The sequence below is a fragment of the Hippoglossus stenolepis genome, chromosome 13 (assembly GCF_022539355.2).
Source record: "Hippoglossus stenolepis isolate QCI-W04-F060 chromosome 13, HSTE1.2, whole genome shotgun sequence".
Taxonomy (NCBI): Eukaryota; Metazoa; Chordata; class Actinopteri; order Pleuronectiformes; family Pleuronectidae; genus Hippoglossus; species Hippoglossus stenolepis.
The window spans coordinates 10,698,396-10,714,739 of NC_061495.1; positions in this window are offsets into that span (position 1 = coordinate 10,698,396).

Genomic DNA, 16,344 nt, shown 5'->3' on the forward strand with positions numbered 1-16,344 from the left:
CTTCTAGAAAAATATCTTGTCTTCGTTGGCTCTACTTTTTCAAGCCAAATGTTAAAAATGAAACAAAACAAACAAACCACGTTTCTACTGTTCTTTACTGAAACTATAGCTATAATGAAAAGCTATAATGAAAAAAATAAGTATATGTGTGCACACGTGCATCACTGGTGGCCAGTGGGATTTGGACTCGTAGCTTTTGCTGTGTGTTTGTTCCAAATCTAAGATGTGAACCAAATAGATTAATTCAATCTAATACATCTGAGTAATCTTCAGTGGATTTTGCTCTTGGTTTGATGAGCTCATCAAAGCTCTGCGTCCACTGACTCACAGTCTCCTGTTCCTCTGATAAAGAGCACACTTCCCTCCAATCTGTTCTCAAAGAATGACCTTTGAGAAAGCAGCGGAAAATTCCCTGTGGCGAGAGCATGTTTAGATCTCACTAATGCCTGCGATAGGAACGTCTACTCTGACAAACAAGCAGCAGATTCAGGACCAGACCATCAAAAGCCCCGTGATTACTTTGAGGAGCAGCCTCGGTTCGAAATTGTTTCTGACGAACTTTCATGTTCTAAAGAGGAAATTCTGAAGTATTTGTCAAATTCTGTGTTACTTTTGTTCTCAGCCACAAAAAGACATAAAAGGAACAGTGGACATTGATAGTTAGTGTGATTAATGTTGCTTTTTTTAGACCAGGAGAAGAAAAATAGGACACGGTGAAGAAGAACTGAGAAATAAGGAAAGAAAATAAGGCAGCGTAAGTAAAGATCAACAAGTTCTTACTGATTAAATAGGCATTAAATACACAAAAGACATGAATCACTGAGGGAACAGAGGAAATTTTCCAGCAGAAGGGTTTAAGCAGCTTCCCACCTGTTGTCTAAAAGAAAACCAGAGGATCATCAATCCACCTCTTTCTCACACACACATGCACACACATATGCACACACACACAAAATAAAAACTTAAACCAAGCTCCCAGGATGGTAAAATCATTGAAAATGCAAGGGCCTCTCTCTATCTAAATCCATGTTGCTATGACGACCGCCAAGAAGAGGATGTGTAAAACTCTGGACTTTGGTTGTGGTGATATAAATAACATCAGCTGCTCGACCTGTCTCAAGTCTGAACAGCTTTCGTTGCCACCAAGTGGTTTAAATTGCTGTTGTTGTTCAATCTGGATCAATACAAAGTAAAGATATGTGTCAGGGTGGGGGAAGCAGATGGACCCAGGATGCAGAGTTTAAACAAAAAGTGTCCTTTTAATAGGAAAAAGGTCTTTAACAGAAAAAACAACTAAAAGCACACAGGGGAAAACACTGGAGGCACGAGGAGATGCAGAGGACAGGAGCTCAGGGCATACAAAAAGCACAGGGGATCACGACAAACATTATGACAGCATTTAGACGAACCGACAAGGACAAAGGGAAGCACAGAGACTTATATACACACACAGGGAAGGCAGGGGCAATTGAACACAGGTGGAACACATGAGGACTGGTACAGGCAATCACAGACAGGAAGTGAAGAAAGAAAACACACTAGGAACAGAGACTACAAAATAAAACAGGAAACAGAACACAGGGAGTGGGAAAACATGCAACACATATACAAACACGAGGAGGAAATAATTAAACAGAAAACACTCTAAATAAAGAGGTGGAAAAACACTGAAAAATACAAAACCATGACAATATGACAAAGATTAGATAATCTACTGGCTTTTTAAAATGGGGGAAACTAGTAAGAATCGGATACATCAGCTATCTTCTGACAATAAATTAGCCTCTGGTGGCAATGGGCAATATTTTGGGTATTTGGGTATATTCCGGAATAGGCAGCACACATCCGGGCCAAGACTCCATCTTCTGCTTAACTTATACTATTTATAGTATGACTTGTTTCTTTTTTCACACGAGTTGATTGTTTCTCACAAAACCCATACAGTGATCAGTTAGCATTTTGGCTAATCTCTATTAACAGCTTGCTAGATAAATTAAATAGATAATGGCAGATGCATTTCAGTCAATGTGTTCTGTGTCTTTTGCTCTCCGCATCGAAATTAGTATGACCAAGTAGTAGAGCAATGTTGAAGAAAAATATTTTTTTCAAGAATTCTCAGTTGCTATAAAGTCAAGTAATTTTAGGCTGTGTGTCATTATACGAGGGGAATATGAGCCTGATGCTGATGAGGAATATTACTAGTTTATTTCATAAGGCCCTAAATTACAAACCAGAAGACCAGCCCCAACATACTTTTCCCTTGCCTACAGATTCTGCATATTCACAACCAGAATCTGTTTATAGAGATTAGAATCAGATTAGTGCCACAAAAGGTGTTTGGCCTGTTGCTGTGACTGTGAGAGGAAGAGAGGGTGAATTTGATCACTTTTAACAAGACTTCATTTTACATTTAGCCTGAAGCGTTAGAAGTGTTAGAGAAGGTGTTAGCATGTGAACTGATGCCTCTCCTCTCTTATGTATACACCTCTGGTTTAGTATGAATGAGTCCAGTGTTCGGGTTGTAGCTGCTGGTAGCAATAAAGCTGGTCACTGATCCCCAGGTACCAATAGGCCATTCCTTCCTTGGCCTAGAAACATACACACACCCACACATACACGTTATGTAAGCTCACACACAAATACGCAAGCACACACACAGAAAGAACTAGATGAAACACAAATATATAATCAAGACATGCATGAAAAATAAAACCTGATTTGATTCACAACCTTAACCAAATGACCCAGAGGTTTATTCTAACCATAACTTACCACTAGTTAACTAATTGTAATCCTTACCCAACATTTACATAAACCTAACCTTGCTCTAACCTTAAAACATGTCTTAGATATTGGAATTGGCTTTTTGTACCCATGAAGAAGAAAAGTCCTCATAATGTAAGTGTATAAACAGGTTTAAGTCCCCACAAGATGATCAATACCTTGACCCCCCCCACACACACACACACACACACACACACACACACACACACAGCCATACAGGTATTACGTATCCCTTCTGGCCTCTGTGTGACCACCTACACAATAATAATTACTGACACACTGAAACACTTTCGGACTTACAGAGCCAGGTACACAAACTAATCTTATTGCATTTCCCGCACACAAAATATCCACATACCAGCACACAAACACAACCCTCCTACTTAATCCAGTGTGTTTGCTTTCCCCTGGTGCAGCCTAGCTCAGCCTGGTTTGGTTTGGTTGTATCTTATGTCTCCAAACAACAAGCACATGCAGTTCAGAGAAAGAAAAATATTTTACTCCTCAACCGGACCTCTTGAATAAAGTAGCATTAAAAACAATTTAATTGCAGTTGCCCACCACAATTAATTAGTTAATTAATAATTCTTATGAGCTGTTTGGGCACATATTGTAAATTACAGTTTCCTTTTGTAAATTTTACAGAAAAAAATTATTAAAGAAAGTTTCGATACAATTTCCTCCTTGGCCTCTGACACTGGACAACAGAGGATACACCTTGTGCCATGTGTCCTTGTGTGCTTGTGTGTGTAGGTTGGACTCTAAATTATTCTGCAGTGACGCCTGAGCTCCAGCGAGAGACACATTAACACCAGAGCTCGCTCCAACACACATAAATGCACTGGTGCATATGCCAGCTGATGCCAAATCCCAGTTTAATCCATATTTCTAGTCCTGTTTTCTTGGGCTGTTGCTTTTTTAATAATAATAATAGTTTCATGCTGTTTAAGTTCAATGTAACAGTTGTTTGGGAAAAAGCATTGAAAGCCTTTAACTAATCCAATGTTCACTGTCCTGTCACAGGAAGCCAGAGCACACCAGCCAATTTATTTATTTATCTTTTTGTCATTTTATTGTTATGGAATTTAATTTCTCCCCAATTATTAAAAAAATCCTGTCAGACACAGGAGAAAAGTATCTCAATCTAACAACTTAATACCTCTAAATACTGTCTTACTCAAAATAAAGTCTTACTGACTCAATATAACGAATGGATATCTAAACAAAATGACCTAAATATGTCAAAATAATAACTTACTCCAAAAAACACTTATATAATACAACATCTTAATATCTCAAAATAATTACAAATTATCTCAACATAAAGAGTTAATATTTCAAAATAATGACCCACTAATTAAAAGGATTATTTAATATCACAAGATAAAGTCTTACGAACTCAAAATAATCACGTAATATCTCAAAGTATCTAATTATTATGACTCACTATATCATAATTATGTCTCTCTTCGTTATGACGTACTATCTCATAATTTTGATTCACAATCTCATAATCATTATTTTGCATTCATCTTTTTTTCCCTTCGCAAATGGGCTTCCATATATTTGTAATTATCAGCTATGCTCTCAACAAAATGTGGGTGAATTATGATTCCACCCTGCTGATGGAAACATTGTTTAGTGGATCCTTCAGTCCGAGAGAGACCCCCGGATAAGAGACATGGCCTGTGGTGCGTGCGAACACAGACGGTCAACACACACAGACATAAACAAGGTCTCACACACACACACACACAGCAGATTGAATGACAAAAGGTCAGTGAGTCGGGTATGATGGAGAGTCAGTCAGATAGATTTAAGACTTCAGAGTTAACTTCCATACTCCTTTCTTCCCTGTGGCATCTCCTTTCACTATATGAACCTGTAATCTTTGACCTGAAGCCATTGACCTGAAGTTCCTCAAACCTTAGGAATTGTCCAGGTCAAGGAAGATTCGTATTTCACGATTGGGCAGCAGATAAAAGCTGTGTGAATCTTTTTGAGACATAATTATAATGATTGTGACAGAACTATTTCTTTTTTATTTGGCGCACCTAACCAACAAAATGAATTTAGTAGAGGCAGTAAAATTGGTTTGTTTGGTGTTGTAAAACCACTACAGCATCCACACAAAAAGCTAAAAATATCGAATCAGTAAAACACAATAAAACCAGTAAAACAAATGGCCCCACACCTAAGATGGCGGGACAATTGCAGTATCCCACTTCCAAAGTGATTGTAATGGCATAACTACACAGATCCAGCTCAGCCACACACGTATGACCGAACAGGCCATGTTGTGCGTTGGAGAGTTCAGTATGTACCATTCAAGAACTCCCAATGGCTCCGTACTTAACAAGATAGTTCACCAAAAAATTTAAATTCACTCATTATCTACTCACCACTATGCCGATGGAGGGTTGGGTGAAGTGTTTGAGTCCACAAAACACTGGAGTCTCATGGGGTAAACGGTGTTGCAGCCAAATCCAATACAGCTGAAGTAAATGGGATCCCTTCTTCAGACGTAAAAAGAAAACTGGAAAAAAAACATAACATGCCTCCATACTGCTCCTGTGGTGGCATCGAAGTGTCCGCAAGCCCCGACATTCAAATTCGACTCAAATTGACATCATTTACATCGTGTTTTAAGCCTAAATGTCCTCTGATATTCTCGTCTGACGCCGGAAAACAAGTGGATTCCACCAGAGACGGTATTTTCAAATTTCTCTCAGATTATTATTCAAACAAATATCAGGTACTGAAGAGGATCCAGCTCAATGTCATTATAATTATTATTCAATAAACATACATTTTAATAGTCAATCCCCACTGAAATGTATTCCATCCATACATTATCTGTAACTGTTTATTCTTTAAGGGTCGTGGGGGGGGGGGGCACAAACTAATCCCAGCGGACAGCGGGTGACAGCCAATCATAGGGCCTTAAATGTATTAATTGTGCCATTATTTCAAATAATAACTTTGTGATAGATTGTCCAGTCAATAGTGGTCAGTTGACAGTAGTGCTGGTTGTGCTGCCTCCATTTATGTCCCGTCACCTTCACCCTGTGGACTGAAGCAGTGAGTGAAGCGGCGTGCATCACTTGTCTTCTTTCATCTCAAACATGTATGCTAGACGACATCTTAGATTTCACTGCTGTTGTGCAAATTGTAATCCTCAAGTTGCACTCTGACCGCAGTTTGTTCTCAGTCGCAGATTTTCTCTGCTCCTGAAGGGTCGGGTGGTGAGAGGAAACCATCTGGAGGAAATGCAATACAGCAGGCCATGGTTACAGTCACAGTGATTCCACAAATCACAAGTCAACAAGTTGCAATAAGAATAATAATGAAAACTGCTTCTGCCGTACCACAGACGCAGTAAAACAAAGAACTCTAGGTTGTTGTTTTTTTATATTTAAAGAGGCGCCGGGGCCTGATTTAAATAAGAGTCATTTAAATATATTTTAATTACTTTCAACTGATGAAGTTCATTTTTACACTCGTATGAATAATATGTGATCTATGATAGTACTGTAAATGATTGATTTATGAATAATTTATTCCTGTGTCACTGGGAGCAGTTTATGGAGGAGCAGGGGTAGAACCTGTCTGCAGAAATGCACACTATGATACACAGGGTTATAATTTCAACCTCTTTCAGTGTGTGTCTTTTAGCTGAAATATCGCAGTAACATTTCCCTGACGGAGCAGATTGCAACTTGAAATTTGCAACGCTGAAGATGAGACTCAGATGAAAGATGGTTATTCTAAGCAGGCCATTGATTCCCATACAAGACAAACCTTCCCTGCAGAGTGTGTTGTTTGTATAAGTGTTTCTCCAGCCAGCAGATGTTGAACCTCCCACGGGTCTGAGTGCACACCTTCATACCGAACGAGACAACTGTTTCTGTCTGAGAGGTGAAATACCAGAGTTACATGATGCTCTTTGGCTAAAGGAGGAACTACATTCCCAGACTCATGGTTATTCCATTGCTTCAGTGTTTGCACGCACACACACGCGCACACACACACTGTCACACACACTCAGAACAAAAACAAAGAAAACTGAAAAACAAGTTATGTAAAGCTTGCTTTTTAATCGATTAATATAGATAGTTTCATGTGTGATAATATTCCCTGAAAAGAAAAATCGCACAAAAACAAACTTGAATGCAAACACACAAGCATGCATACAAATGGCCTGGCGGCCAAAAGCCACATGCATGCAGGGACACACACACACACACACACACACACAGAAGCATATTTAGGGCTTTATTGGGAACAGAGGTAGTAGTTTGTACTTTGAGGGGTACTTTGAGAGTCACTAATGTCAGAGCTAAACTAAAACACAGCGTCTGGTCAAACACGCCCACAGACTGGCCGTGACACACACTTGCCAGGCACATGCACCCACAGGTACACAGACTCAACGTACACTTTCTTGAATACACACACCTGTTTTCGACACCCATGTATCTGCTGGCCATGACACATGTGCACTGTATATGTCTGAAGACGGGGCTGCAAGTGGGATTCCATTCGGGATGGCAGGGCATGTGTGTGCGTGTGTACTTGACATTTTGGGAAAGTTAGGACATTTTGGCATTTTTGGCATTTTTCCTCACTTTCTGACACACCTTTAATGGTCTGTTTCAGGGTTATAACTTGGTTTAAGGGTTAGGGTTAGTCCTTGGTTTTGTTTAGGGTTAGGGTTAGACATTTAGTTTTGATGGTTAAGGTTAGGCTAAGGGGCTAGGGAATGCATTATGCCAATGAATGTCCTCACTAAGATAGATGTGTTTGTGCCCGCGTGTGTGCGCACGTGTGTGTGTGAGAAAGAGCGATATCGAGACAAAGTGATGAAACAAGATAACAGAGAAGTTGTTTGAAGTCAGTTTGAGTTTGTGAATTTTTAAAACAATTGGCCGAGGGGAAATGACCTATGCTGTGCAATGGTGAAACAATCTGCTTCTCCTGGGAGAAACTGAAGAAGTGAATTCATTGTTGGGCTGAAAGCAAATATTTAGCTCCTGACTGTTTATAAAACAGAAATCTAAGTTCTCCGTAAGGTCTGTGAAATCAGACTGGTGGTTCGATTCAATATTCATGGACTGACAGAAATCTGGGGAATGACAGATGTAGAAATCAAAGCTGAAAATATTTGTTATATTGTAGAGAGAAGGAAACAGTCACAGGGACCATGAAGGCTGTCGGATGGGAGATGAAAAATTGCCATTCACCGTGTGTGCAGCAGCACAGCTAAAAGGAGGAGATGAGGCAGGGGGGAGGAAAGGGGGAGGAGAGGAGGACTCTGAGGTCACCTTAACATCAAAGAAGAAGCGTGAATATGAGTTTGACCTCTCCAGAACAGGCCAACAGGGTTTAACCCCTGACATCTGTAAAGATAAAGTTACTCCAAAACATCTTTAATAAACACGCAAACACACACCCAGTTGCACAGAAAGGAGAACAAACACTTTTCACTCTATCTCCTCAAGACCACTACAAAATAAAAGCAGGCTGACCGCATCCTATTCAGCATGAAAAACACGTCAGCGTGCGTTGTCGTGTTGAGAATAAGATTTAAATATCGCAGATGTATAAAATGAGCCAACTACACAATAACACGCCGCCGAAATCACAAAGTGGAAACACACTCGAGACAAGTGTCACCTTCCCTCTAATTGAGAAACCGCAGCTTCACTCTGTTCAGATTTTTAGTATTCTGGTGCTGTGTCCGTCCACTGGTAGGAAGTCGTATCAGAATAACCATCAAAACTGGAGAGCAGAACACAAAATCGCTCCAAACAGCGTCAATAAAAGCTGCATTCAGCAGCTGCTGTGGCAGGAACAAATAAAGAGAACATTTTCTCATTTCCGCCAGACAACAAGACACGCTGATGTGATGTGCTGTTTCATAATCTCTGAATGTCTAAAATTTCGCAAATCCTTTGAAGCTGCCAAAACTACACGGCTTTGTCGTGTAGTTCAAGCTGTGTCTTATTAGTCTAAACAAATTATATCCTTTTTCATTTTTTCAACCAGCTTGACCTTAACTAAAATCGTCATGAGGTCAATGAGATTAGAGGGAGGATTTGTGAGGAGTTGAAAAAAGATCACTCAGTTACAGAATATTATATAGAGAAGCAATGGTTTTCCACCCTTTAACATCCAGGTATTTATAATCAGCTTAAATTTTGAGGTTTGTGAAATCATTTTATCACTATTTTGTAACCAAACTATTGTAACATTTGCACATGTTAACTTTTTTATGGCTGCACTGTGGTTTCAGTGTGCTGTGCATTATTTTATTGACATTTGGGATTTAAGGTTCTCTGCATCTTAACGATGTTTGCTTCTGCTGACTGCTATAACTGGGGGAGTGGACCAAAATACGTCAATTAGCAGTAATTACAATTTATTTATTATCAAGCAACATAATTTAATCAACTTGAAACATTCGTAAACACACACGTAAACAAGTATGGGCAATGCATCTCCACTTCCTCCTGTTATACACATAGACTGTATATAAAAAGGTTGTACATGAATGAAGCCAAAATATCCTGGATATGGGCACTGCCGTCCTGTGCTTTTTACGTCATTCAGAGCCAGAGTCCGCGCGGTTGTAATTCGGGTGTGGAACCACAATAACAAGGCCCCATTGATACATGTGCTCAACCAGTTGGGAGTCAGTCAAGATGTTTACACTGTTTTATTATATCTAAATAAATAAAACCAAACTTGCCAGGAAAATGAACACCATAGAATTACAGAAACCACCATTGGTTTTTATAATCATCTTTTTAATGTGGTTTATCTGCTGACATGCTATGACCTATAATGCAGCAAGCCAATAGGGGGCGATCAAGATGATTTGGCTTCACTTTTAGAGATCTGAGGTGTCGTCCATCTTTAAATACAGTCTATGATCACCACACACATTTACGACATCGTAATAGTTTTAATTATTTCACTTTGCTTTTGTTTTGGGGCATTTTGAAGATAAACCTGTGATCAGAAAAAGTCACCAGAAGCTGTGGGCTATTTGATCAGTTTTCCTGAGAAAACTTTGCACCATCACAAGGTCAAATGGGAACTCTGCATTTTATATATAATCAACTTATCTGTGAGCACATCTAGACTGCAGAGAATATTGAGAATACACACAAACACACACACACACACACACACACACACACACTTCCAGGTAGTTATCTATCCCTTCCAGCTGTCAGCCTACTAACCTGAGTTACATCACAGCACATAGACATCTGGGTGTATTTTACATAACAGACACACACACACACACACATACACAAACACACACACACACACACTCACACACACAGGCGCACACACATGCACATACCATACACAACAATGTAGATGCCTTTGCGCAGGCCTGGAGTGGGCTAGATAAAATTAGCGGCTGTACATCTGCCAAATGAATCAGCACACAGACAGTATGGCTCTCTGGCTAAGCGATCCTGTTTGTTTCATCTGTGTCTACATGACCAGACTGGATAAGCAAAAACCATTTGTTTAAAACGAGTCCTGTCACCGCAAACACAGAGGCCAGAGCAGTTCCACATGCTGGATTGACAATGAGCGAATGTTGTTAGGTGACAAAAACAGTTCCCGTAAAGAAGAAGGTGGCTTGTGCATTCACAAAATCTATTTCCAGTGAGCAAAAGGTAAAATTTATTGGGGGTGAATGAAGTATAACATATTCTTAAAGCAAGGCATGGGATATGAAATAGGGTGAAAACGTTACCTCCTCCTTGGCAGAGGTAATTAAACAGAAATTGACAGAATAAGGTTCATGCAACTCATTTTTATAAAAGAAATCATCCTGAGCTTCACAACTTTAATCAAGAAAAGAGACTTAACTAATCAACACAATAATCAAATGCAATCGGCATCGAGTCAGTTCAAGCAATTTGAAATATTTGTATTTGTCTGAGGCACGGACTGATGTGACTGGACAGGAATTTGAACAAGCTGAGGAGCTTTGCTTTGTTCAGTCAGAGTATGAGCATGAGGTTACAGGTGCTCTATCTAATAGAATAACAATAATTATAAGATACTAATTTGATGGTTGGAGACCTAATGTGGTCAATAACCACTTGTTTGTATGGCAGCAACTGTTTGTGGAATGAATATAACCGGCAACATACTCTCTGCTGTAACTGTGTTTAATTGAGGAAGGGATCTGCAAACCATCTGACTACAATTTACAAAAACACTGCCTCAGCTCAAATAAGGAGCAACAGATGAATACCAAGGTGAGATGTAATACAGTAGTCTGTAAAAACATGCAATCACCCTGCATGTTGTCCTGCAAATTCCATAAAGCTTATTCATGTATTCCTCAGCACAAAGTTTTCTCAAGAGATTTTAAAAAGAGCAAATGAGTCTCGATGGGTTTTAAGGGAAAGGGGCATAAACTTGGATAGAACCACACATCCCAGTGCAAAACACTGCAGGATAAAAAAAGAAGGGCAATAACTTGGATCATAACAATAAGCTGTTTTCTGCATTAATTCACTATTACCAGCAATTCAGCTCATTTTAATGTGGAAAACACGCTGAAAAATTAATAAATGAGGCCCAGTGGGAGCACAGAGAAGCCCTGCATTCTTAAACAAACTCGAGCAGCCTGACAAACTTACAGCACAGTGGGCTTCAGCGTGACACACAAAGTCACACAGCATCACCAATTAGACTGGTTTCTTTTCTATTTCAGGGCAACGTTAAAGCAGCAGCACGAGAACCGACAAGGAATTTGGAAATAAATTCTGCGAAGGAACAAGTGGAGAGAGAGGGGCAGGGTGTGAGATGATCTGATTTTATCCTCTCGGAATCACACACAGTTCACACCCTGGTGATGGGCCTACCGTGTGTGTGTGTGTGTGTGTGTGTGTGTGTGTGTGTGTGTGTGTGTGTGTGTGTGTGTGTGTGTGTGTGTGTGTGTGTGCTTGAATGTGTATGTGTGCGTTTGATAAGAGAGTTTTTGCAGTGAGTCAATTCTCAAAAGCCAAACTTCCTTCCTGTCTGAGTGATAGCATAAGCCAACAATAACACACACACACACACACATTCTCTCTATTTTCAGCAGTCTCTCGCACAACTTGAGGGTAGTGCACTTAGATCAAACAGAAATGTTCAGAGTGAAAGGTACACACCCAAACAAAAACACACACACAGGTTTGTGCACCTATCCTTATTAGGACTTTGCATTCATTGTGGACAGCCAAACCAAAACATTATTCCTAACCTTAACCATGACCAATCCATGCCTTACCCTAAACTTTACCTAACCACAATTCACATCTTACCCCTGAACTTAACCAGGACATCAGAAATGACGGATTGCCTCATTAAGACCGGGCTTTAGTCCCCATTAGGTCTACTGGTCCTGACAAGGTCTGAAAGAGGTAACAGTGACACACACATGAACACAAACACAAACACACACACACACACACACAGTCATGTTTAGCAGAAGGGCTTGAATAAGTCTTGGAATGGTACATGTTTCCCTCATTAGGAAAATAAAGAATATGATGGGCAACAGGAAAGTACATTTTTCCTTTACCGGTTAGTTTCATATATCCTGTTGGTTCTGTTTCTGCATATGTTTCTTTTCGCTGCTTTAAGAATTATGGATGTTCTAGACCTGTATGTTTATTATCAGTTATTATTATTAGTAATGTTCATTTCTGTCCCCCTCTGATATTCTTACCAGCAGACGTGGAAGCTACACAAAACATATAACTTGCACTACTCTGTAGAAATGGTTCCTACATGTACGACTGGAGGCAGGTAACACACTCCACTCCACACTCCACGGACCAGCACAGCGTGTGATTCCATAATTATTGTGCTCTAAAATAAACATTAGTCGTTTGTTTGTTTGTTTTGAGTGAAACTTTGCCCTGAAGTCTTTGCTCAAGGCATTGTGCCCCGCTTTTAATTTATCAGGAACAATGCTGACCTCAGCTGGACCGAGTGAGTTACTGCTGTAGTTGATGCTCTTTATGAAAAGCAGCAGGAGAGGACTGAATTATGCAGCGTTTCTCCCACACATATAACTCATACAGCCAGAGAGAGGCAGACGGACGGCAAGAAAAGGGGAGAGCGTAAGTGAGGTGAGACGGACAGATGGAGACAGGTAGGTCGACTGATCCATAGAGGCAACAGAGAGGTGAGAGACGGACAGATGGTCAACAAAAAAAGCAAGGAAGAAAGACGAGCAGTAGACTGATTAAAGCATCCCACGCTTAATTAATTAGAGAGTGAACACACTGCGGGGCTCTCGGCTGCTTGAAAAACAGTTAGGCATGTAACGTCCCCCACACAACAACACACCCCCACACTCAGAAAACCCAGACACGTGCGAAAACAAGACCCAGGAACCTTGTATCACCTCTTTTCTCAGCTTTGTAAATGTGGAGGAAAGAGAGAAGGAGGGAAGTGAATGAGATCCACTCAGGGGAGGAGGGGGGAGAGAGAGAGAGAGGGGGAAATTTAGAGGACAGAAAAATGTGAGAGTGAAGGGGGAAGGGGTACGACAAAGGAGAAAGGGAGGCAAAGATGGAGCGAAGATCAGACGAGGGGAGATGAGACCAGATGAGGTTGAGATAGATGGTAGCGGTTGCAGAGGAGGAGAGAAATGGAGTGTGAGATGAAATGAAAGCGAGGGATGCAGGGAGAGAGAGTGGAGGAGGAGGAGGAGGTGGTGTAGGAGAGCCAAAAGAATAAGAGTGGAGTGGTACGTGGTGGCGAGGAGAGAGGCGCAGGCAGGCGGACGAGAAGGGAGGAGAGACTGAAGACACTGTGACCTAACACGCTCGACTGCAATGACGCTTTGAAGATCATCTCAAGGTTGTTAGATGAGGGGGAACTCGTACATGCAGAGGAGAAGAGAGGGGGGTAGAGGGGGTAAAGGAGGAAGTGAAGATAAAACTGTGATGTCGAAAAAGACCAACAGGCGTGTAAGGGAGAGAAAAGACAATAAGATATATGAAGCAAAAAATAAAAACAGGAGCGAAGGACGAGAGAGGAATAGTGATGGGGAGGGAGGGAGCCGGATCATATGTTTCCCTTCATTTCCGAGAGCCTTCCGAAAGAACGGCCAATCACAGCCAAGGGTCAAAGGTGCCAACCCTCACTCCAACAGGCCCGAGGCTGAATTTCTTTCATATAGCTTGACCCTGCGTAAAAAAAGGGGAGTTTATCTCGGTTCCCTCAGCTCGTACCAAACAGCCCCTGCTGAAGAGAATCGTATCTTTCGTGGACGTAACATCGTCACCGAACCGTGACGAGATAAGAGGAGGATAGTGTGGTGGTGAGAGAGAAGGAGGGTGATGAAGGCTGCAGAGAAAATGATTCAGTGACTCAAGCTGCTATGAGGAATTCAGCAGTGTGTGTGTGTGTGTGTGTGTGTGTGTGTGTGTGTGTGTGTGTGTGTGTGTGTGTGTGTGTGGTGGGGTATGAGGAGGCAAGCATGCATGAAAATGTGCACAGTTTATTATGTATCGGTAGATGTGCAACAATGCGTGAGTGTGCGTTCAGACTGGCACGTGCAATGTGTACAATGTGTGCAACTGTGTGTGTGTGTGTGTGTGTGTTTGTGTGTCTTGGCAGTAGTGATTAAGTACAACTAGCCTGCCAGCCAATAAACAACCAGAGAGGCTGTGTTCCATTCCTTAATGAGTTCCCCTTATCTCCTACCCTCCGCTCCTCCTTCCATGCATCCTTTATTTACTCCCCTTTACATTATCTCGTTCACTCGTCCTTCCCATGTCCCATTGTCATTCATCTTTCATCCTCCACTGCTACTCCTCTTTCAATGTTTCCTTTGCACGGCCACGTTCTTTTTTAGCCTTCCCTTCCCCCTTATTCACCCTCCATCAGAAAGAAAAGAATAAAGGAAGACACCTTGTTTACAAAAATACCTTGCTAACATTGAATGTAAAATGTATTGACATTCATGGTCCCCAGTGGAAGTTTAATTATTTTGATGATTTTTTTCTAGGGCTTCAACTGAAAACTGTTTTCATTATCAATTAATCTATAATTGTTTTTTCAGTTAATCCATTAATCAGAGCGAATCGGGGGCTCCACAGAGGAGAGAGTGGAGGATATTAAGTTTCCGGGAGTGCAGGTCTCAGACAATCTCACCTGGTCCGGGAACACCACCCGGCTGGTGAAACGGGCCCAGCAGAGTATGTACTTTCTGAGGAAACTTAAGCGAGCATCACTCCCCACGAGGATCCTTAAAACATTCTACAGAGGTGTTGAAAGTGTGCTGACCTTCTGTATCACCATCTGGTTCTCCAGCTGCAGTGGAGCAGACAGAAACAATTTCATTCTACACTGCATAGTTGTACTGTTTGGTTAGAAATGACAATAAAAGATTATTGATTTTTATGCCTGTTATACTGTAGTGTTGGAACTAGCTGATGTCTTCAAATAGTGTTTCCTCAACAGTCCAAAACCAAAACATATTCCATTTACCTTCATGTCTGACAAAGACAATCATTAAATCCCCTTTTGTGGGAGGCTTGAAACGACAGACATTTGACATGTTTGATTGAAAAATGTGTAAACCCATTATTCGATAATAAAAATTGTTGCAAATACATTTTCTGTCAATCGGGCGAATATTTAACTTGTTGAAGTTCTGGTCTTTTCCTCTACATTTTTGATTTTATTGAAATAACTCAACAACTATTTGATGGATTGCCTTGAGATTCACCGCATTCATGTGTTGTTTAAAAAATGTCTGTGTTCATAGTGGTTCAAATCAAGTGAGTATTTCTATGTCTCATTCAGAATATGTGACTCCCAGCTCTCCTTCAAGCTAATTTGCTCATTGGTCAAATGGTCATTACCTAAAAAATGAGCAGGTATTCAATGACCATAATTACAGGTCACACGTAGGACAGTGAGAGTTTCCATTAAGTTTAAAGGTAAAATTCTGGATAAAACACTTCAGTGGAAAAATTCGGATCTCTGACAGGTTTTAAATTAGCTAACACTCAGTTATCACTTATGATTTAATAGTTACTTGGTGCAAAAGGTCATGAAGCTCATAATGTCAGGAACAATAATTTAAATATCACCTTGAAACAGTCTGCAGATGTTCCAGACTAAGAATCTAATCTACCAGGTATCTGTAAAATGTTCTAACATAACCACCATACTGACACACAGCATTTCTGATTTATATGTTTCAAATATCCTGATGAAACAAGTTCCTCCCGTTTCAGGTAGGATCCAATTATAAAAGATGCTAAATTAACCTGTGGGAGGAAAAATGTTTCTGTATGTAAGTGACTGTGGATTCAGTAAAAAAGAAAAGGAGCCGACAATGCAGTGGCTCTCTTCTCCGGGCGTCTCTGTGCACATGTTGACGTCAAACAAAGAGACACCTGGTCATGACTTGAACTCGTGCTTTCTAACGTGTTGCCGTCCATAAATCGAATTAACTGCAGTTATATCTAGTTAATGGGATTAGAGCGAGGACACAATGTAGGAGACATAAAT